Genomic DNA, 25569 nt, shown 5'->3' on the forward strand with positions numbered 1-25569 from the left:
CTGTCATTCAAAGTGCTGTTTCTTATCGCTATACCTCGGCCAGATGGGTATCCGAGTTGGCAGCGCTGTCGGTGCGGGACGAGCTCTGTATTTTTCAGAAGGAAGCGGTTGTGATGAAGTTGGACCCCACATTCCTTCCGAAAGTAAACTCAGTTTTTCACAGAGCCCAAGAGATCATCTTACCTTCCTTTTGTCCTAACCCACGACACCCTAAGGAGCACATCTGGCACACACTGGATGTACGCAGGGCTCTTCGTATATATATCAAGAGGACCAAGATTTTTAGAAAGTCAGATTCTTTGTTTGTGGTTTTTTCGCCATCAAAGCTGGGCAACAAGGTATCTAAGGAAACTTTGGCACGGTGGCTGAGAACCACAATTTCACTGGTGTACGAGACTCTACAGCTTCAGGTCCCCTCAGGTATCATGGCACATTCTACTAGGAGTGCATCAGCATCAGCAGCCTTCTCGGCACGGGTTCCGGTGGAAGATATCTGTAAGGCGGCAGCGTGGTCATCCTCATCCTCCTTTGTGAAACATTATAAAATACCTTCTTTTCACGAGCCTCAAGTGGCTTTGGGTCACACAGTCCTGCAAAAAGTCGTATAAGCACTGTTGGAGAGCTAGGCATCCGTTGTCCCACCCGAACGATAGCTTGGATATGTCCCATCGTGTCATGGATGCCCTCCCCATACTTGGAAAAAGAAACATTGGTAGAATTACCATGAAGGGTTCTTTTTCAGGTATGGGGAGGGCATCTGGCCCGCCCACGGATGCATGGGTGGGGAAACTAGGGGTGGCGGTACAACTCCTAGGGTAAACAGTTTTTATCTATCACTGTGTCTCTGCTTGTTCTCACGTTTCTACTTTTCTTCCATTGAAGTTGTTATCTGTTCTCTGTTACTATGTTCATACTGTATTTTTCAACTGAGGTCTCCACAACAAGATACTAACATTCCTATAGGTAGTAAGAATCCTATGTCGCTCTGCAAGACCAGAACTGGGTACGTTGGGGCTCGACAGAGGGAGTACTGTACGTGCTCGAATTTCATTGGCCCTGTCTTGGAGCATGCAGTGATTGACAACCCATCGTGTCATGGATGCCCTCCCCATACCTGAAAAAGAACCCTTCACGGTAAGTCTACCAATGTTTCTTTTAGCCTAAATTAGTACAGATGAAGAAAAGCTTTACCATTTGAAATAATTAAATGCATAAAATGTCCACCAGAGAGCTGCTGAAGCTCCAGCCATATCTCATCTCATCATAATGTGGCAAGTCAACTGCAGTTGTCCGGTGATGTCCAAGTTGCCAGTATCTAAATCGGCCCAGTGTGAATTTTTAGACAGGAGAAGAAGGACTAATAGAAAGTTAGATTTTCATTCAAAGAAAACCTTAACATTTGTAAAATTTGGTGTGCAGCAAAATGTTATTGAACTCCTAATCAACACCATGATAATATTGCAAATGTAAAATGTACATAATATCTACTCTTTCTTTACCTTCCTTGTGGTGCTGCTCCAGCTTGTTCTGAAGGCAGATTGTTACTGGGGATCCAGGAAATGGTTAGTTCCATGCAGCAAGGACTGTGCTCCACAATGCCCCTTGTGGTGACTTGCTGCAGCTTTTGAGTTTCCAAGATCTGTTCTGGTCCACCATGACTGCATTTGCATGTAATATAAAACTGGAGGTCCCTTCACTTCTGGTTTCAATGACTGCAAGTCTGAATACAGGCAACCGCAGTTAAAGGCGGAAGTGGACCTGTGGATTTCCTACCCAAACTCCATTTTGTACCTTTGATTCTCTCAAAGTTTCCTGGCCTCCACCTCCAGTTTGGCGATGCCAGTGTTACATCCGAACTCTGGCACCATTCCTAGACGTCTTCCAAATTGGAGTTGAGGAAGGAAGTGCTTCCCTTGCTCCAGCTGCTATTGGCTGTGTGGGCTGTCCTTCATGAAAGCCCGCACAGCCAGCAACCTCACCTCTCTTCAGTCTTGCTAACTGCAGAGAGAACACTCTCCATTTTGTCTGAATGTGGATGGGAGAGCAGGGGAGCCAGGGGTGTGGAACTGTGGGTCCATTGGATCTGCAGTTCCACGTAGTGTCTGAAGGCAGCCCATGTGAGGTCTGTTATTGGTTATTCAGAGGAATGGAAGAGTATAAGAGGTTTCCTGACTGAAGCTACTCTCATCTCAGTATTAAGGTTTCCTTGTTCTTGTGAGACTGTCTTGTTGGTTCTCTTGTCTTCTTGGTTTCCCCCTTTTCTTTGATTCCTGATTACCTCTTGATACTCTAGTCCTGTATACTTACTTGGCTTGACCCATGGCTCGTTCCTGATTCTTGGCACCTTCTAGACCTTTTGAGGCCTGGTGTGTTTCTGACTGTCCTAGTCCCAGCTTTGGACTTGTGCCCCATAGTAACCACTGCCCACAGCTCAGCTCCCTGACAGGAGCATCCAAATGTGAATATCTTCTATCTATACAGTATTTCTTTTAATGGGATATATATTCATCTCTGATTATGCATCCTCATTGACATTCTGGTCATTCATAACTAAATTTAGACAAAGTGGGGAAGTCTTGCCATGTAGCACTAGCAGTCAGAGATACCACAAGCATAGCATGGCAAGACAGGAGCATTGGTTCAATTGCCTAGGCTATAGGGATGTGTTCCATCTCTTCCCCTCTTTAAATGCGAGGGCAATGGGAGGGCATCATTTGCCCACGGATGTAATCACATGGCCAAATCTAACTGGATAAATGGTGCCACAATACTGGCAGGTTCACTATATAATCCCCGATCAGCTGGAATCTTGCAGTCAAAAATTATGTTGAAGTAATTACCATTTTGGAATTATTATAATTTGAATTAGATCTATTCCTCAGGTGCCTAACAGCCTGATCATTTCTAGGTACAAGGGCAATATAGGTCTGCATTTTTATTTTTGGCAGTCGTCTATTCTTTAAAACGCCTATTGCCTGCTGAAAACTCAAGCCAAGGAAAAACAGAGAAAATAAAAATCTTGATTCTTTTTTCAGTTTCTGAATTTCTTTTGAGTTTTAGATTGTATGTAAATAGCTCTAACTAGTCACACTTCAGCTAGATAGCTCCTTATTTATTTATTGCTCTCCCATTTTGCTACACATTTTTTGTTGTTGTTGCATTTGATTTTAAACTGCCATCTAACTAGAAGAAACAATTATGCAAATGAAAAATTAGATCTTTCAACACTTCAGAAAACTGCCACACATTTAATTGCTTAAAGTAACCACAAAGAATCCGTTAATTCCAGAATAGTTCGGCATCTGCTAACAAATTTAGGGAAAGAGGCTGTATTTATTGTAGATCTGTAAATACTCCGGAACTTGGCAGGTGGCATTTTTATGGAGCAGACAGTGAGACAGAAAAAAAAAATGAGGGAAGTGGGGAGAGGGAGAGAGAGAGAGAGAGCATGCTAAAACTCATTTCCATGGGCAGTGATGTTGTTTCGCAACATGTAGCGAAGGTGCTATAACCTTTTATGGTTGCACTTCTTTAATTAATTCATTTATTGCTCCAGCACATATCGCTTCCTCCAAATCTCATTTTGGTTGGTGCTACAAGAGAAGCAATGTATTTTGGATTTGCTGTCTTGGCAATTCAGGTATTGTAAATTTGGAAGATTGTGGCAAAAATATCAGACACTTTACTTTAAAAGGGAGAATGTCAGAGTTTTCAAAGAGGCTGAACAAAGGGGCAAAGACCTTGCACAGGTTCCCGAACTCCATGGAGTTCAGCTTGTATTGAAAAGAGTGCTATCCAACACCTTTGCGTTGAAATGTCAGCATGATTGTCAGATCTGATGACACTTCACATTGGAAAGTATGCAAATTGATGCAAAAGGTGACACCAGAGAAAGCAAGCAACATTTGTTATCAGCAGATAACTAAAGTACCGATTTGTAAATGAGTGGTTTCAATATGCAGATGACCAATTTATGCGAACTGACAACAGAGTTCAGTGGCAACTTCTTTTAATAGCAAGGGAGGGCTGTTCTCAGTTCATGAGGTCCCTGACCCATCATAATCCAATGTGACCTTTCTCTCTCATTTTGAAAAACAAACATTTAGGTGTGCTCTACAGATACAGTATCTCCCACAAATTTGCCTTTTCAGAGCCATCTGAGCTAATTCATTGCAACAGCTTTTAATCAATCAACAATGGGAATTCTGAGGGCAAACAACCCATCAAGGAGTAGCAGCTGGCACCTTCTGTAGTCATCACAAAGGGCACAAGGGGTATGTATGTAGATAAGAGCTGTTTTTAGCCTGTAGGGCAACAATGTGTCCCACCACTATCCTTAAAGTGCTCTTTTTATCAAACCAGTTGTTGATCTGGGTTGCATCGCAATGGATTTTAAAAAATGAAGCCCCCTTCTGCCTAATAAGTTGTATGGCTTTGTCAGGATTTCAATACCAGGAAGTCACATATCCATAGGAGAGAGAGTGTCCATAGCCTCAGTATAAAAATATTTGAGGTGGCACTGAAATCTGTATATACTGTGTATATCTCCACTTGATATAAGATAGATGGTACTTTGTCAGGGACAGGTGGAGGGCATTGAGGAGATCTGTTTTCTACAGGTGTTTGCTTCCATAGGTCATTACCTAGTTAAGGACTAGCTGCAATGGGTAAAACCACTAGGAGAAACCTGCAGATGCTAAATGGAAAATAAAGAGGAAAGGGAAATTTTGCACTTACTTTTAAATTGCTGAGGCCATAGTGAAGGCAAGGGGCACCTCAGTCAATGCAAGTGCACACAGTTGCTAACTGGACAGCAGTTCATGTCTGCAAGGGGATCTACTGATACGATGCTGACTGAGGCAACTCCTGCCTTCATTGTCACCTTTGAGTACATAAGAGCAATGGCAGCAGTTCCCCTTCCTTCTCAGTCACCATGTAGCAACCTCTGATAGTTTAGCCTAGCAATGAATTAGACATGCAGCCTGTCACTTCAGCCTGGCAACTGCCTTACTGGCCACAGCTCTGAGGACCTAAGTAGGCCCGGGCTGGCATCAGAAACTGGCATAATTATGCAGCCCTTGAGGGCCCAGGTATCTCAGAAAGGCCCACTGTTGATCCTTGAGACCACATCTGCACCAACAACCTTTGCGTAGTGGTGGCTGAACAATTCTCTAGGAGCCCACCCAGGCAGGAGATGGATAATGAAAGCCATTTCATTGTCCACCTCTTGCAGCTGGCCCTGCTTTTGGACTTCAGATATCTTCTGGAAATGTACCTGTGTAGTTGTGCTTTCTGACCAGGTTGTGGGGTGGTGGCTGTGGTTTCTCTTTCTCTCTCTAGTAGCTGTTTTTGGTAGGGGTTTGTTTTGCTTTCTGTAACTATGCAGGATTTGATGTATGATGGCTGTTATCATCGTTGTTTACCAATCATGGAATGCATCTCCACTTCTGTATTACTACAATACATTGAGGCTCTTCTCACAATTTGTGAGAAAAGCCTCTAGGGGGTTTGCGGGGAGAGCGGGCTAGGCCTGCTCTCCCTGCAGATGAGCTGCAGTCTTTTCTGGGCAGCCGCAGCAGCCACCCACACGACTGCTGGCTCCATTATGGAGCTGGCGGGGGCTAGGGAGTTTGGGGGCCACACGGCCCCCGGAAGCTCCAGCATGCCCTGTGCGAGTGCACAGGGCATGCTGGAGAGACCCCCCGAGCCGGGAGGCTGCTTTTGAGCCTCCTGGTCGAGGGTCTACTCATGAGTAGCCGTGGCACGGAGCCACACCGTGGCTATTCACGATTTTAAAAACCGGGTTTGCTGAGCACTCACTTCGCAAACCTGGTTTAATGGGATGGGTACTGTAGCGGGTAACCCGCTTTGACGGAACCGGGCTCGGCTGCAAGCCCGGTGAGTCTGACAATCGGTGGGGAGCGGGCAAAGCACCCTTAGCCCACTTTCCACTGATCTTACTTTATTTATTTATGGTCAGTGACCAAAAGAGAAATGTACAGTCATTAATAACTCAAAATCACATAAAGTCCTTAAAATAAGAGTATATATACATATACCTAAAAATGCCAGGGTTTTTTTTTTTAAGAATACCCTCATGAGTTTGAGACTCTTATTTTAAAAGCCACATAACAGTACTTAGCAACTGTTCTGGAGATTACTGAATCTTCATCAGCTAATAAGTACTTTTTAAAAAGATCCCCGGTTGTCCTGGCCACAAGGACATATGCGCTTTTCATAGGGCAATTTGTTATACTTCCCATATAAAAGCGCTGAAGGGAAGGCGTTAAACCTCACCCTAGAGAAAGCCCATCTATGACTGCATTGAATAATCGTAAACAAGTAGGTAGCTGGGATTAAGTCTGTCTTTAGCTGTACAGATTTGTAAAATTGAGGTGAAATAGCCCTCTCATTTTGTATTTCTATATCGACCAGTCTTTGCTGCACCAATCTGCGAGCTGTAGTCGTACCAGCCTCCAACAGTAAAGCAGGAGATAATCCGCAGCAGGAAAGCTTGTGCATTATTTCCTTGCACCAGGATGCTTGTGGCTCTGCTGCCAGTAATTTAGGGATTAATCCTGTTGGGGAAAGATGCCGTTTTATCCAATAGTTGATTGATAACATCCAGGCCTTGGACTCCAGTTTGAGAATGCCTGCCTCTGAGCGGATCACCGTGTTGGACACACAGTTGGGGGTGCCAAATAGCTTCCTCAAGAAACCCGTTTGGATTTTTTCTAGTTCGCCAAATTTTGCATGCATCCCCAATTGGGCTCCATAAAGTATTTGGGGAACCACCTTGATTTTGTAAAGTTTGATTGCTGCCGGGATATAATTCCCCCCCTTAGACCAGAGAAATCTCATTATTGCTGCAATATTGCACTTAGCCACTTCGGCCATTGAGCTAATGTGCACATTCTTGAAGCCATTAGACTGGAAGGTCATCCCTAAATATTTAAATTGTTTGACCTGGTCTATTCTGTGACCATTGATTGACCAATTGTAACTTCGTTTACCCTTACCAAAACGAACTATTTTAGTTTTAGTATAATTTATTACTATCTGTTCTTCTTTACAAAAACCAACCAACACATCCAAGGCTTTCTTCAAGCCTATTCTACTCTGAGACAGAATCACTGCATCATCAGCGTACATTAAGATTGGTATGCGTCTATCTGATAGTTTGGGTGCATGAATATCTGTTTGTTGTAGACGCTAGATTAAATTGTTCACATAAAGGTTAAATAAAAACTGCGCTGAAATGCAGCCCTGTCTGACTCCCTTATTTGTTGGAATCTTATTTGAGAGATGACCAGCAGGGCTGAGGCGGACGCAGAGAGCTGAGTTTTCATGAAGCCTATATAAAAGTAGTAATAATCTCTTGTCAATTGACGTGTTAAGTAATTTAGACCAAAGGATACCTCTTGAGATGGAATGAAACGCCATCTGGAAATCAATGAAAGCTGCATATAATGGGATTTTCTTGGTACAAACGTATTTTTCTATTAAATATTGAAGCACAATACAGTGGTCCATCACTGATCTCCCAGGTCTAAAACCTGCCTGTTTTTGTTCCAGAATGTCCTCCCGGTCCATCCATTCACAAAGTTTGAGGCACAAATGCTTAGCGTACAGCTTACTGATGACACTGAGGAGACTTATCGGCCTGTAATTCAGAGGGTCATCCCACGCTCCCTTTTTATATATCGGAACAACAACCGCTAGGCCCCAATCAGCGGGGATGTGAGTTGTTTGGTCTATATAGGTGAATAATGCAGCTAAGATTGGCGCCCACCAATCTTTGTTTGCTATCAAAAAGTCTGGAGGAATATAATCATTTCCCGGAGATTTGCCCTTCTTAAGTTGGCCTATTAAGCATTTCACTTCCTGTAATGTTACCAGGGACCAATAAGGTAAAGAGGTCAGGGGGATATCTAGTTGCGGGTAAAAGGAGGACTCACTGTAAAGCGTTGTAAAGTGGTTCACCCATTGTTGAGGGGAGATGGGGATAGATCTATGTAAATATGCCTGCATCTGGGTTAGCCACCAAAATCTAACTGAATCATTATTTTTAACAGCTTTTATAATTGCCGCCCTTCGCTCTTTCATAGCCTTTTCCTGTTTAACTCTTAGAAGAGATTTATATTGCCTTTTATTTTCCTTTAATTGTTGCTGTAAGATGAGAGACAAATTTTGTTTGAAGGAACCTGCTAATTGGACTAAGGCTCTCTTTGCTGCAATACATTCCTGGTCGAACCATTTTTTGTTACTTCTAATCTGGGTACCCCCACCACATTTGCTCAGCAGTGGCCTAAGCTGACGGATCAAATACTCATAATTTGTCATCATCTCATTATGTTTAACTGTTGCCTGAGTCATATCCATATCAGATATATGGTCGGTCTGTCCTAGCTGACCTATAAAATAATCACATATCCTCCCACCTATTTCAGAGCCACACCACTCATTTATTGTCTGGGCAGATCTTTGTGTCCATTTGATCTTTTGCCGGGCTGTGTTTGTATTAATTTTAGCATCCATGTTTAAATTGCCCAGTGAATCTTTGACATCAGAGGCTTCTTTGACATCAGAATAGCTTCACTGTATTATACACAAGCAAAGATGGCAGGAACTAGCAGTGTGACTGTTGAAGACCACTCCAGGATGGCACTACTATTAAGTTAAGCACCTATAAGGGTTTAGGGAGGCTTACCTTATCTGAGATGGTGCTTACCTTAGCTGTGTTGGTAGTGGCAGTGACTTGGAGTATTTCTTGCCAGTTGCATTGGCAACTACAATCTTTTCTCACCAGGGCCTCATGAGGTGGTCATGGGTCTTTTGCCCTGGACCTTTGACCACTGCACTAGTTGACCTACCTCTGATGCTGGTCTTTTGTGTTTTTAAATTGATTTTGTTAGCATCTTTGGGACTATTTGTAAAAAGTGGCATAGAAATCAAATATAGACAAACATATGATTTATCACCATTTTTCTTGACTTGTAGGGAGACTCACCAAGATTACAATGAAGTGTAGTTCTTACTTTCCTTTTGCATTGAGGCATGTGTACCCATGTTCAAGGTACACACATAGCCTGCCAATTGTGAATGGCAGACACAGAATCAGGAGTGTGACTCTTCTTTGAAACAACAATAACCCACAAATAGTATTGTGATCATTTCCTAGCAATCACTTTCATGTTTTAAATAAAATAGACATACACCTAATTATAGGGTACACATGACATTTTAAGCTGCACACTTAAGATATTTTAGTGCAAGCAGGAAGATGCAATGTATGAATGGGACAAACACATAATCTATAAGCTGAAACACTTGTTGGGGAGCTGAGATTGACTGAAGCTCTCTGTTGAGCAGATACTCAAAGGTTTGCCTCGATGTAATGTGTGAATGGCCCATATGCATATGCCTTGCAGATCTGGTGGGGTGCACATAATTTTCTTCTTGGGTATGGGCAACCTAATACAAATAGGAAACGAGAAACTGCCCTGAGTAAGATAAGGAAAGTAGGTTCATATTTACCAATGGATTATATTCAATCATGAAATTAAAAAAATATCTACTCCCCTCCCTTTCCTCACTGCCAAGAGACTCAGCACAACCTTATCACCACTTCTTTCTCCCTTACTGCACACTCAGCAGTTTGACGAATTCCTGCACATTAACAGGAGGTGAAAAATAAACAGGCACTTGTGGGGAGGAGGAAGAGTTTAAAGCTGCAGAATTTGATTTGAACCTCCAAGCTACCTTGTCATCCTTAAATTACAACTTTTAAAAAGGCAGTCAAGACGCATTTCTTCACCCGGCTTTTAATTAGATATAGTTTTAATTGTGTTTTTAATAGTTTTAACATTTTGAATTTCAATTGTTGTAATGTTTTAATCTTTTTATCTGTTGTTTTTATTGTTTTGTTGTAAACTGCCCAGAGACTTGCGTTTTGGGTGGTATACAAATGTGTTAAATAAATAAATTCACTGTGAAAAATGTTTCCATTTAGAAGGTCCTGTATGATGACCTCACTGGATTCTCAAAAATTTATTTTATTTTAATACTCTCTCCCACCACTGATCTTCATTTGGGTTTCACATTGGTTGGACAAGCAGAGGATCAAGCTGCCCAGATGCTACAAAGCCTGCTTTCATATGTCAAACTGACATGCTAAGTGTTAGGGAGCCATTTAAAAAGAGCTTTATGAATACATTGCAGAACCATTTCTAATGACAGTGACCACAGGTTCATTCTGGGTCAGCCAGAGTTCAACTGTTTCCTGCAATCAAAATGCCCAAGGAGATGGCAGCTTTGTTCCACAGCAGATGGTCCTTGTGCTGCTCTGTATCAATGTCTGACATTGCTAGCTATGGAGGAGTCTGCCACTAGCCATCTTTTTAGCATCTCAGACCTCCTAGGTGGTAGCAACCTATTCAGAGAGACCAGAAGTAGGAGTAGGAGATTTACCTGACTCAGGCAACACAGACATCCCATGCTATTATTATTGTTGTTGTTGTTGTTTACACAGACAGGTGTTATTGACTGGTTTGGTTTATCCAGACATTGAGTCCTTCCCAAGGACCTGGGATGGCTGAATTTTATTATCAATGTTGTTGCCGTTATTATTATATTGTTGCTGTTATTACTATAGATACCGTTTATATCTATATCTATATATTGATAATATAGATATTATAGATATTGTCACAGAATATAGGCTGTTCCCAGTAATCATCATCATCATCATCATCATCATCATCATCATCATCATCATCATCTATTTCTATACTGCCCTTCCAAACATGGCTCAGGGAGGTTTACATAGAGAAATAATAAATAAGATGGATCCCTGTCCCCAAAAGGCTCACAATCCAAAAAGAAACATCAGATAGACACTAACAACAGTTACTGGATGTACTGTGCTGGGGGTGCTAGCATCCCTTTTTGGGACAATCCTGCACCGACTCTACCCTACAGTTTGGTGGAATCCCTCCCTACCCAAACAGGGTTTCTGCTAACCTTTATGTAAATGAAGCAGCATCCCATCTAGCTTAAAGAGCTCTTGAAGCTTTAGCAGTTGGGGTAAGCTGGCACAATCGACAACCCAGCTCTGGACCTTGTGAGCCAGTATTTCAACACATGGGCCCAGACTTTGGCACTAATTTTTGAGCCATCACACTATAAGTGGTGGCATTTCTGAATTCAACAGAGGGCCAGCACCTGCCCCTAAATATCCCAGCATATACTATCCTTCCCAGTGATTGTTGCTGCTGACTTCCTAGTGTTTTTTAGATTGTTCCCTTTTGGACAAGGAACCATTCTTTTATTCATTCTTTTTGATATGTAATCTGTTTTGAGAGCTTTTGTTAATTCATATTATCAAGTGTGTGCGCGCGCTAAATAATCATACACTGATAATGATATTTATAGGCCTTGGGGGAAGATTTCCCATGTATCTGAAGCTGCTGGTTGAACTCTAGGAACACGGGGAAGGAAGCTGAGGAAACAACTCCTCAATATGGATATTCCTCCTCCCCCATGTTATCTGACTGTTTCCCAGGAGACTCCCTCTCACTTGCAGGGGGATATTTCAGCCCAGAACTTCACTCTAGCTGTAGATATTTCCAATCCAGAAAGAAAAAGTAAATTGATGTGAATTCCACACATTTTCCAAAAGTGGAAATAAAACGTCCATCTCCCCTTGGGGAAAATATCCTCTATAGGGATATTTAGTGAATAGCAGATTTAAGCCCAGCCTTCGTCTCAAGGCAAGCCCACGTGGGGAAAAGAAAAATGCTGATTCATCACCTCCATGTTTGCTCAATAAAGGCTGTTCCTTTAAAACTTAAAACTGTTCCTTTAGTAATCACTGCCACCATGCCCACTTTTTAACACAGTTCATCCCTGTCCCCTGGTGTGGGTGAAATTCCAGGGAAATTCTCATTCTTTTTACCAACTGGAAAAATACAAAAAACCTTCCATGTGCAGTCTACACGTGAAGAGCAAATTTGGTAGTGTGAGTTGCTGAACAATCAACATTGACGCAAGTTTGCACCAGAATAAAACCCTTTTCCTGAGTTAAAAATCCACTCAGAGACAGGTAAAAGAACAAAAAGAGAAAAAAACTTTATTCAAAATACAGCAGACTCTTTCAGTCTGAGGCTTTCTCAGCTTTTAGTTACAGGTAACAGAAACACTCAGTACTTGCAAGAATACTTGCAAAGAGCACTCCAGCTGGTACTTGGAGTGGCACACTTTAAAAATCGTGGTTACCCAGTTGCAAAGATAATTCAAAAAGCACTCCTGGTTGCAAGGAACCTTTAAAAACACCTTTACATGATACAGAGACTTCTACAGAGTCCTGGCTGGATAAAAGGGTTCAGGCTCAGTTCCTCTTTGTTACATTACAGATAAAAACACATTAAACCAATTGTAAGGATTTGCATTAGCACAAAATCAAAAGAAATCTAATGCAGGCTACCTAACACATGGTTCCCTGGCTAAACCTTTCCCTGAAGCCAAAGCCTTGGCTTCCCTTTTCCCTTGAACTCACCCCAAACTCCAGGAAATAATTCAAGTTTCCTGCAATCCTATCTCTCAAGGATCTGCAGATGTCCTTCCATGAGAGAAGTCTCCAGGCTGGCTGTTGGCCATGAGATAGCAGGACTTCATGGCTGGTGCTCCCCATCTTCTCCCATTGCCCTCCTGGCACCTTCTGAGCACAAAGACAGCCTCACTTCCTGGAGCCAGGCCCTCTAGGTCCCAGTCACCGTGTGCTGAGTGGCTGATCCCTAGAGGTCACTGCCTGACAGACAGGACAGGGTTTACTTCTGGTTCAGCCCTGATTTATACTTTCTGATTCCTACAGAGTAAGCTCTGATCTGAACATAGGGTATTTTTCAGCTCCAGTGCATTGAATGCATAAAAGTTGGAAATCTTTCCAGAGAAAGGCTTGGTTATAATGATCAAGTTCACAGAGTTTCCTAAAAATAAAATAATAATAATAAAATCCCAAAGTTATTCTCAGCACTCAGGGCAACTTTAATTGGAATAAATGCAGATAGATTGCCAAAGGGTGTGGGGATAACAAAAACCAAACCATTAATTATTGAGCTGTAACATTTACTTCATTCTTATTCCTCTTTTATGTGTGGCAGTTCCTGAATCCACTCTATACTGATACTATTGTTGAAAATGACAACCATCTGATTTCCTTGTGCTAATTAACATTCTGACTCATTCTGTGCAATTTTTGTAAAATGTTAGATCTCTGCATGCTTAAACATCGCAAACAAAATACAAATAAAACACAGGAAGCAGTGGAAAAATATCTATAAAGAAGATCTGATGGGGCGTTCGGAGGTTATCTGGTATCCAGTAATATATATATGACCTGTATTTGGATGAGAAAGCAGTTAGTCTTTCCCACCCAGAAATCAGGAATTCAGCCCATAGTCTGGTATGGACAGAATTTGGTGTTGTCCTTAGTAATGAAATCATATGGATGTAAAGTAATTAAACAGTAAAGTTCATTATAAATGGTAAAGTTCATTATAACAACATAATGATCCAAAGAAGTAAAAATATCAATAGCACTTACATTTATATACCGCTCTATAGCTGGAGCTCTCTAAGCAGTTTACAATGATTTAGCATATTGCCCCCAACATTTCTGGGTACTCATTTTACCGACCTCAGAAGGATGGAAGGCTGAGTCAACCTTGAGCCCCTGGTCAGGATTGAACTTGTAACCTTCTGGTTACAGGGTGGCAGTTTTACCACTGCGCCACCAGGGGCTCTAAAAACAAAACAAAAACCATGCTTGTGACTTATTCTGAAGTCATAGTCACACCAGCCAACAACCAGAGCAGCATACTGTGGATGCTCCTAAAAGCTGCCCATATGCAGTCCTAGTCCTTGTGCTGTTAAAGGCTCTCCCTGGAACATGGGAGCTTTATAGTTGTTTACAAGTGTGCACATACCTTATGGATGTATGGTTGGGCCAACAGCTGTTGTGCTCCAAAGCCACTTTACCCCTCTGTGTATGATCAGGAGCTACACCAGAGTAAAAAGTGTAGGAGAAGAATGGCAGCTCAACTCCTATTTTCAGAAACCAGTGGAGTGAGAACTCAGCCAAGCAGGAGGTCTAGAGATAGTTCTTTATGTTTAAAGAACATCAAGGTTTTATTTATAAGTTACAAACAAATAGAAAGAGTCTGCAGCTTATTTTAGCTGCTGCTCATGGCTGAAGAGAGAGAGAGAGAGAAAGATTAAAACAAACAGCCATCTCTGGGAGAGACAAAATGGAGACTACAAACTCTGTGAGAACAAAAAGGGGAGGAATCCAGCACTTCATCCATGACCCTAAAAAACCCCAGTGGTCACTCTGAGACATTGCAGCTGATGCTACTAGGGTCCCAGTTCCAACAAAAAGAAGCTTCGCTCTGCTTGCCACCGCATGGCTACCTGTTCTTGGTATGGGAATCATATACAAAAACTGGCAGAGAGGCAACAAAATACCAGTACCAAGACTGCAATCTTAAAGCTTTATTGAACGAATAGGTCAAGGCAAATTATATCCTAAAACCATCCTAGTATATGCACAATAGCTATCTTATGTGTTGAATGCATGTAAAAATCAGTATTAGCTGGCAACCAATATCATCCTCAACAATCTAAGAGAGGGGAGGGAAGAGACAGAGACACAGAGGAAATTTAGGGTCGAAGGGGAGGCAACATGGGGGATGGCAGCTTAGGCAGGCTGGACTGCCAGGAACGAGGGTGAAGACGAGGGGAACTGGAGAGGCTGCAGAAAGCATCTTTACCCATTCTAGGTGGATGTCAGCAAGTGAGCATTGCTATGGTATGTAGCTTGTGGACAGAGAGGTAGCAACTAGACAGGCAAATGGTGTGTCTCAAAGATCCCCTTCTGGAATTGAATGCAGATCACAAATTGTTCCACTGTCCTGCTATGCAGAGGGATGTGCTAACAAGTTACATCAGGCAGGACTTCTGTTTGACTGGATACTCACTAACAGAGTCAGTGAGTATGAACAAATGATTGCTGAATTCATGCCTGCTGCCACCTTGTCTTTATACTCATTTGATCCTTTGATCTGAACACAAAGTCTTTGGTGCAGTGCAACATCCGTCACAAATCTCCCTACGTGTTAATAGCTAAACTACAAACACTTGGTTCTCATGACAAAGCACATCTTCTTTTCGAGAGAAAACCACCCACTAAATCTTTTCAGGAAGGAACTGTCTCTGTTTGTCCTTGCTGCAAACATCTCAAGAGGGTTAAAAAAAAAAAAGTCAAACTCCACACACAGTAGCTATAATCCTTCAGGCTCCTTTCCTGGTTAAGGTAGGGGGAGGGAGGGACAATGGGTTTTTCAGGAGTTAACAGCCTAAAAAAACCCTGGTTGCTAGCTTTATCTGTCATGTTGCAAACTAAACGTAATGAAGAGAGCAGTTTCAATAACATATGTGACAGGCATAACCCAATCTAGGAATATACCCTATTGTAAGAAGGATCAAGATAAGGTATATATTAATGCAACAACAGGATGTCTTCCTTAGGGGAAGACCAGCTAAATATTTACTATTTTAACAATGCATCCTTTGGATAGATAATTCTCTGAGTTGGCAGTTTACTAAATGTTCCGCATGCCTATACCAGAACGTTTCTGGCAGGAATGTTTAAAATGGACAGAGGACTAGTCTTTGGTTCTGATCTTTGATTCTGACATAGAGGATATGTTATGGGTCATAACATGTCCCCTCTCAGCCCAGGGAGGTTCTTGAACCCACTGGGTTATCAATGTGACTATGTTTGGATGCCTCAGGTGCCTTAACTATCACCTCAGTCCTAGAGCATTTCTTTTTACCAATGCAATAACATAAGATCAAAAGAAATATGAACAAACAACAACAACCCCTTCCCCTAAGAGGTAATTATGTTTTACATCATGAAGGCAATGCAAGAAATCAGATGAAGTACAAGCGATAGCAGTTCAGCACAATCTGGTACACAGAAAAACCCTTTGGTGGGGAGGATGGGCAATGTGTCCACTGTTTAACAAATCTGACAAAAAGGGAAGGAAGAATTTATTCAAAAAGAAGCTTCAGGGAAGTGTGTGTGTGTGTGTGTGTGTGTGTGTGTGAGAAAGAGAGAGAGAGAGTGAGAGTGAGAGTGAGAGTGAGAGTGAGAGTGAGAAAACTTATCAGTATGGCTATTGACGTGTCACATGAATTTCTTTGCATCAAGATCAAAATTGAGCTTAAAACCAAAGCGTAAATATTTCTTCAAGGAAAGGTGCTTTGTTAAACAAGAATCAATAGAGATAAAAGTAAAAGCAAAACAAAGCAGGATCCTACACAAAAAATGGCCATAGCACTTAGACATTCACACAAATGCTCATAAGCAATACCATACCACTCACACATAAAACATACAACATTTAGATTGCAAGATCTTGCAAATTCCAGTATTCTTCACTGCTTTTCTTCAAATTTCTCAGGCTTCCCTGCAATAAAAGGAAACTCATGAGCCTGCTTGAGCCCTTGCTCCATTAGCACAGCATTTTTACCACATGTGACCTTCTGGCATCTTCTGCTGGGGGCTTCCAGTGTCTTCTGCGGGAGTCTGCCAGGTGTTGCTCTCAGAGGCATGCTTGGGCCATGCAGACTCAACAGCGCCAGACAGACTAAACACCAGGACTCAACAGACTCAACACCAGGACTCAGCAGCATGGGGGAGGGCAGGTGGTCACCAATCCAGGCACCCACCCACCCAAACAATCAAATCAAAACAAAACCCCAAAAAGGGAAACAGAGAGAGCTTGGCAGGTTGGGCAGCACACCAGCCTGCAAAAACCAAAAATTCATCCACCAGGTACACACACAGCAGCAACGAAAGTGTAGCTTGGGGCTGCAAAAAAAGCAAAAAAGCACAGAACCACTTTGAGCTCTGCCATGGTGACCCACACCATGCTGCCTGCATCCACTGAAGGACACAGGTCAGCAGGGGTAAGGACTCCAAGCTTCTTCTTATGATGGGTATTCTGCAGCACCTGCAATGGCATCACCCAGGGGTCCGGGCACCTGGGCGGTTTCCAGATTAGACCCTGCAATGGGTTATGACATATCTCTGAAATGTGCTTCCATACTTCCTGTGTTGTGACACTGCAGTCCCTATGCTGACAGCAGGGTGCTGTTCATATTTCCAATGCCTTGTTTACAATTTAATCACTGCGATATAGTGCTATAACATATATCCGAAATTAAAAAGTTGCTGTTTGGGGGGGTTGTTAGTTTTCGTGAGACTGCTCCCCCTGCTGGGCACTTTGCTATTTATATTTTGAATGCAATTTGCCTGAATGGAAGCATTTTGCCAGTGTTGAGCGGCTAATCTGGAAAGTGTCCTGCTCAGGGCCATAGCTAGGTTGTAGTGGGCCCAGAGACAAGATTTTAAAATGCTCCCGTTCCACTGAAGCTCAGCTCGTGATGTAAAGAAATCTTAAATGAGGCTGAACAGTGGTAACAAAAAGCATTACACACACACACACACACACACACACCTATGTGCCACAATAGAACATCATCCTAAATTATTTTTTTAAGGTTTTATAAATTGTGGATGATGCAAGTCATTTTATGGTACTAGAGAAAGACATGCTAACAAAGACATGTTGTTCCCTGCTAACTGGGCAAAGAGGCACCTTTTAACACGGCAATTCTCTTTATTTAGCAGGGGGAGAGTAACTGGCCCTATCCACCCTCAGCACAGTACCTCCAGTGACTCTTGCTGGTGTCTATCTTTTGTTTCTTTTAGATTATGAGCCCTTTGGGGACAGGGATCCATCTTATTTATTTATTATTTCTCTGTGTAAACCGCCCTGAGCCATTTTTGGAAGGGCGGTATAGAAATTGAATTTGATGATGATGATGATGATGATGATGATGATGATGATGATGATGATGTTCTGGTAGCTCCAGGTCTTAACACTCACATGAATTCTGGAGGATGAATACAACTGAAGGAAGCCTGGGCGGGTTTGCGGCTGGGGGAGTAAGTCATGGGACTTGCCTCTGGGGGGGGGCAAGGCAGTGGGCCCCCAGACAACTGTCTCCCCTTGCCCTATTATAGTTACGCCCCTGGCCCTGCTGGCTGCCATAGGCCTGCCCTGCAGCAAGGCAGCTGCTCCTGTTCCCAAGCAGGGGAATTTGCCTGTGAAGTGGGCGCAGTCTGTGGGCAAGCGATCTGGTCCATCACCTGGACCACTGGAGTAATTAACAACAACAACAAATATGTATATACCACTTTTCAACAAAAGTTTCCAAAGTGGTTTACATAGAGAAATAATAATAAAATAAAATAAAATTGAAGCTGCTCTGACTTGAATATACATTAGAGATGTGCAAATCGATTTGAGTCTAACCGATTCAAGCTCCAATTGGGGTGATTCAAGTGATTGAAACCCAAATTCAATTGCCCCTAAAATAAAGGGCCTGACCACTCTCTCCATCCTCCTCAGTCCCCATTGGCATTGTGAACCCCTGCCCCTCCAGCTGAGACTGAGGAGGAGCAGGAGCCACTACTTCTTCCTGGACCTTCTCAGCCCTGGATGGAGGGTGGTGGTGGTGGCTCCCAGAACGAACCAGCAGCCCAGTACCACCACCACCACCACAATGATCCCAGACCTATAGCAGCTGGTCTGGGATTACTTTGAGCTCTGCCATGGTGACCCACACGATGCTGCCTGCATCCATTGCGGGACACAGGCCAGCAGGGGTAAGGACCCCAAGCTTCTTATGATGATGGGTATGCTGCAGATCCAGCAATAGCATCACCCGGAGGTCCATTCTCCGGCTGGCAGCAATAGGCCTGTGTGGAGACAGCTGCTCCTGCTTTCAAGCAGAAGTTGCCTGCAAAGTGTGTGTATTCAGTTAGAAGTGGTCTAGTTGCCAAGAGCTTCATCTCATCTTCATCTCATTGTTGTTAATTGGGGAGACCAACAATGACAACAACAAGTACGTATATACTTCTTTTCAACAGAAGTTTCCAAAGAGGTATACACAGAGAAAATAACCATCCTAAAGCTGCTGTTTGCCCTCCAAGTGGCTATTTGCTGCAATTGTTTGAGGTTTAGGATGTCTGACATGCAGTTCTGACACTTCAAACACAGCAATATTACAAAGAATTTAAAATTTTTCTACAAGATTTTTTACTTGCCATTCATACTTGCCATTTACTTGTATCTTAGATGGGTTTTATCATAATGCAGCAAGTGATCATACTAAGATGCGTATTGTTCAGCATCCGTTGTGTGCTTCTTCTGTCACTGAATAAGGGTTCTCCTTGCTTGTTTCAAAGCACCTGCATCAGTAGAAGCCCTGCTAAAATTAAAGCCCTTTTTAAAAAAAGACATGACAAGGAAGGGGGGGAAAGACAAGACATCACAGCCCCCAGGAATTATACAGTCTTCGTTTCATTTCCATTTGAAATTAACATACATCTTCCAGCACAAACACACTGAGGCTTACATTACCTCTGTGTTCAGAATTCTTGAAGCATTCTCAGATGCCCATTTTTCACTGGCACCAATACAGGATCTAATCAACACAAATTTTGAATGAAAAACATCTATTTTCAAAAGCTAAGTAATAAACATTCTCTGAAGACCACTTCTTACATAATCCTTAAAAATGATCATATGTCCTCCCAGGAGTCAAATTAGAGGCTGTTTCTATGTACCTTTCAGCATTACAGCCATATTTTTAAGTAAATGCTACACTACAAGTTTATTTATTACATACCAGTTTGTCTGGGATTACCCTAGAGAACTCTGGGAAATGCAGTTTTCTACAGTGCTAAGTATTAGCTATCCTCTTCCTAGAACAACAGTTCCCAGGGTTCCTGTAGGATGACTGATTAAATGACTGATAAAAAAGTTAGAATTTGTAGTATTGCTATCTTTTGTTTGTTTATCATATTTGTATACTGCCTGATATATACATCTCTAGGCAGTGTACACAATCTAAATTACAATATAAAAACAAACAATTAAACCAATTTCACAGAATAAAAACAATTAAAAACAGTTACAGAGTGAAATAAAATAATTTTAATTAAAAGCCTGAGAAAACAAGGGTGCCTTAAGGGTCTTTTTAAAAGCAGTCAGAGATGAAGAAGCTTTATTTTTACAGGGAGTGCTTTCCAAAGCTCTGGGGCCACCACATAGAAGGCCTGGCTTTGACCTGGTGGCAACCGTAACTGGACCCCCACAGATTATCTTAATAGGAGGCAGGGTTCATGACAAAGAAGGTGCTCTCTTTAGTACCCCAGACCTAAGCCATTCAGGGCTTTATAGGTAATGACTAGCACTTTGTATTTCAGAACCAGGGTTATATGGTCCCTTTGGGTTGTTCCAGAGACCAACCTGGTGGCTGCATTCTGTACCAGTTGTAGTTTCTGAACTCTGTACAAAGGCAGCCCCACATAGAATGCATCACAGTAGTCAAGCCTGAAGGTTACCAGAATATGTACTACCGTTTCAAGGTCAATTACCTCCCAAAGTTGGCGAGGCTGACGTATCAGCCAAGGCTGATAAAAAGTGCTCCTGGCCACTGCCTCAACCTGAGAAACCAGAAAGAGTTCTGGATCTAGGAGCACTCCTAAGCTAAGTTCCTGATATTTTAGGGGGAGTGTGACCCCTCAGCAAGACCTGGCAGATCTAAACCATCTCTCAGGTCTTGACTCCCCACAATCAATACCTCTGTCTTCTTTTCCCCAGCCTATACCTTTAACTATGCTGTCATGTGTAGTACTGAATGATGGCTGAAGCTATATAGTGCAGTCAGCACAGATTAGCTTTTAGCACACCATTGCAACTGGAGCAATGTGTAAGACAGACGTCTGGAAGCTGTTCCAAAGATCCTGCATTTTCCTCCCTATAGAGAAAATATGTTTTATCTTTGAGACATTAGATTTTCACACATCTTAAGGTTGTTACTGTTGAAAATCTCTTGTGTCTTCTAAATGTAACATTTCAGACTCCAGACACAAACCCAAAAACACATTAGGGCCCTCAACTAGATCTGGTCTATATGTATCACCCCTTGGTGTCAGATTATTGCACTATATAAAACCAAACCAGAATATCGTTGTCACTGTGCCCAAGAGCACTGCCTAAGCCAGAGAAAAGGTATAATTGACTCTTCACTGTGTATGTTTGGGAGAGGAGAGAGAAGACAAAGTAATGGAACATTAACTGCTCGCACATTCTATCTCTCATCACACACACACACACACACACACACACACACCAAATTCACTCTGCAAAAAGGCATTTTGTACTTTCAAAAATAGCTTCAAAAAGGAAGTCATTGTGATGGGGTGGTGGTGGTGTCCATTTATTTATTTTAAATATTTATATCCTGCTACTCCTGCTTGGTGTGGCTCAGAATAATAAACATATAAAATCAGGAAAACTCACTCTCTTAAATTTTCCTATTCAAGTTAAAAATTATGAACATTTGAAAAGGATACTGAAATAGCTGGGGCATTGTACTGACAGGACTAACCTTTGCATTTTTGATACTGAAGTAAAATTTCTACATTGCCTGGCCTCCTGGACTGTTTTAACATACAGGTCATTTGTTCTTCTGCTTCTCGTCCATTGTACACTTGAATGGCTTTTTCCTTCTTCAAAAAGGGAGAAATGATTCCAAACTGAGATCTGCTGCTCATAACGGTAGAGATTAGGGTTGCCATGTCACCTGGAATTTTGGGTAGCCCCCGAATTCTGGCTTCTCCCCCTGGCTGCTGAATTCACCCATATTTTACCCTGATTTCAAATGTGCCATCGGGTTTGCCTGGATTTTACTGGCAGAGCAGCCTGAGAAATCTCTGCCCAGCTGCTTCTGTGTGCTGTGTGGCTAGTAATCCCCAGAGGAATGTTGCCTTTGTTTTTCATCAGCAGGGGATCTCTTATCAGGTTGTTGGGAGGATAGCTTGCTTTTTATGCCTGCCTTCTGGATGTGTATTGTCATGTTTAAGGACTGACTGTAAGGATTCTATGCATGCCTACTTAGAAACAAGCATTGTTTAGTTCAATCAGATCTTCTCTCAAATAAGTGTGTACAGAATTTCAGCCCTAATTAAAAACCTGTGCATTTTCCTTGTTCTATTGCTGCTGTTAATATGTCAAGGAGAATAGTAAGGCAAAGATATTTTCCCTAACTGCTGTTGGTAGATATCCAGAGCAAATACAAGTCAACTGGAAAATGCATCTGTTGATTTGCATAATATGAAAATCATTTGCAAACCAATTTAAATTATATGCAAATTAGGGTATCCGGATTTGGAGAACCAGAATATGGCAACCCTAGTAGGGATATGCACAAAAACGGCTGGAGTGGTTCGGTTTGATTTGGAACCGAATTCAAACTGGGTACTCAGCTTTGGGTTCAGGTTCTTTAGAACTGCCCAGTGGTACAATTCAAATTCGAACCTCACTCAAACTAGTTCAAAAAGGTTCTACATAGGGAATAATGGGGACTTGAACCAGCCCATTATTCCCTATGGCAAACACCTAGGGGCACAAAATTGGGTTGGGTGGTAGGCACCTATGTGTGCCAACTACCAACCAACCCCCAAAGCAATCAGGCACTTGGACAAAGTTTTTATTGATTTTTTTTAAAAAATAGGGAATAATGGGGGTATCCCATTTCCCCCCTTGGGGGTATCCAGGCACTCCAGAGTGGGTTTGGGGGTAGAGCACATAGGGCGATAACTCCCCCCTCAGCCTGCAAGCCAGTGGGGTGCTTGGTTTGTTGGTTTGTTTTTAATGAATTCTTTAGTTTTTGGCTTCTTTGACAACTATCTCAAAGAACCCCTGTGAAGAACTTATATAGCACCAAATCAAATAGTGTAAAGGATCTGAATTGAAGAATCCAAATGAAGAATCCACAAATCAAACTAACAGATCTAATAATATATTATTGGATCTGTCAGTTGGCGGTGCATGCGCGTGTGGTGCATGTGTGGGGGGTGCTACGCTAGAATTAAAAGAAAGGGCAAACTATATACACCTATATATAACAATATACAACTATATACACACCTATGCACATCTATACACACCTCTATACAACTATACACACCTCTATACAACTATATACAACTATTTACACATTTACAGCCTCACACATACACCCCAGCCTAGTGTTTGTATGTGTACCCATGGCCCGCTGAGTGCTGCTGGCCAGGGGCACCAGATGTTCAGCATCACAGGTGGTGCCAGTGGGGTGCAAGTGTGCCATGTCTCTGTGACATGGGTTTGGAAAGAGGGAGGGAGGATGGGGTGCAGTGAGTGGCCCCTGGTTGCCCCGAGGCTTTGGAATGCACTCCCTGCTGAAATAAGAGCCTCCTCATTTCGTACAATGTTTAAAAAGGCAGTCAAGACATATTTGCTCACCCAGGCTTTTAATTAGATACTGTTTTAATAGTTTGATGATTTTTAAAATAGTTTTAACATCGTTTTAAGTTTTAAATTGTTGTAATGTTCTACTTGGTTTTATTGTTTTGTTGTAAATGGCCCAGAGACTCACGTTTTGGGCGGTATACAAATATGTTAAATAAATAGTAAATAAATGCAGCGGGCAAGACCTGGCTCAGAGCTCTTCATGGCATACAAGAGGGGCTCATTGTGGACATGAGCTTCCACTCTGTTTTGGAAAGGTTGCACACTCCCAAGCCACAATTCCTCACCAGGTCATTGAGAGCTACCTCCTGCTCCAGCAGACACTGGAGCAAGAGACGGTTGGAGTTCCACCAGTTATTTAAATCCCCAGGGATGAGATGTCAAGGGAGGTCATGCTCACACTGCTACTCACAGAGTATGTGTCTGGCCCTCCTGCTCTGGTGGAAATGGGCTGTGATCTTACAGGACTTCTCCAAAAGAGCAGCCGTGGCAGCAGCAGCACCTGATCTGGGGCAGTCCTGTCCTCTTAACGTTTTGGCCTCCTTGAGAACACTCCATCTGTTCTACAACCTTAGTTACATTGGAGGCATGGTCTATGACAATGAAACCCTGGCTGAAGTTTGGAAATGTGGTTAGCCATTCCTCAGCCTGGTGGTCGATAATGGCCACCACCTCCTGATTGGTTTGTGCCTTGTCCATTGTCTCCACATGCAGAATGACCCAGCTGTGTCAAACTGCCTAGGACAGGCTGGACACAGAAGCGGAGGTCCCCTCTCTCTTTGGCCCCCACCATTGAGCAGTTAGGGACAAGAACGCAGCATGTATTCCACTGACACTCTTCCAGAGATCAGTCATGAAATGCATGGTGGTGCCGGGCCATGCTGCATGCAGCATGCCCAACATGAGCTCCCTGCATCGCCAGAAAGGGGACCAGCCTCTGACTGCAGGTGGTCCTTGAGGGTATTGTGTAGCCAGAGGCGTATCGAGGGGAAAAAGCGCCTTGGGCAAGCACTGAAATTGCGCCCCATGTCCAAACATCTGACACCCATCTTTCAGATAACTTTGCCGTAATATCAACTGAAAAATACAAGTCAAGCTCGTTAATCTTTTAATATTTCAAAAACTATTTAGCAGTGGACATAGCCAGACCAAAAAATGCTGGAAAACTACAAATTTCAGTATGCTGGGGCTCATGAAATACCCAAATACTATGTGGAGGTGTACTTGGAAAACTAAACAGAAGTGCCTGTCTAATACTCTACTATGCATTGTAGCATTACTATTACATAAGTTTTAAAAGTAAATGGAGAATTTGACTTTTCCCAGATACTCTGTAAATAATTAAAGGATATGCAGAGTAAACTGTGTCACAGCTTGGAATATATTCTAGTATTTCAGAAAGACAGTTAAAATGAGAGAAACAGAGCAAGAAACTCCTAGTGGGCCTTAATACAAAGGATTTCACACTGATTCAAAGACAAACTCACCATTAATAGCCATATTATTAAGACATCACATTTAACTCACTTATCACAAGAAGCAAAGTAAGAGCAAATGAATACAAACCTAGCTCATAAGCTTCAGCTCAGTATTCACAAGCCCTGATTCTCTGTACAAATATTGAGCAATACAAATTTGGAAAAATAACAAGAATGGCAACCTCTTCCCTCACTTTTCACCACACTGAACACTGGTATCTGAATAAAGAAGCAACCTTACGTTTCATAATTACAGATAAAAATGTGAAAGAACCATTTCTATTAAAAATGCCAAGTTAACAAGAAGAAAGAATTAAAAAATAAAAAATAAAAAGAAGTTCTGAATATTTGTATTAAAAAGAGCTTTCAAAAATAATATAATATAGGTATACATATATTCAAACAATACTCTTATAAGAAAAATGAAGAGTATCAAACACTGGACAGCTATACACCCTTTTCCGCAGTGTTTACCTTATGTACAAAAAGGATAATAAATCAGCCATTGAGCCTCTTCAAAGGTTCAAGTCTTTGAGATAAGCTCAGTTCGAACTCAGAGAAACACTGCCATTCCAATGGCCAATTTAGTCTGAGTTTGA

Source organism: Hemicordylus capensis, chromosome 3, assembly GCF_027244095.1.
Source record: "Hemicordylus capensis ecotype Gifberg chromosome 3, rHemCap1.1.pri, whole genome shotgun sequence".
NCBI lineage: Eukaryota > Metazoa > Chordata > Lepidosauria > Squamata > Cordylidae > Hemicordylus > Hemicordylus capensis.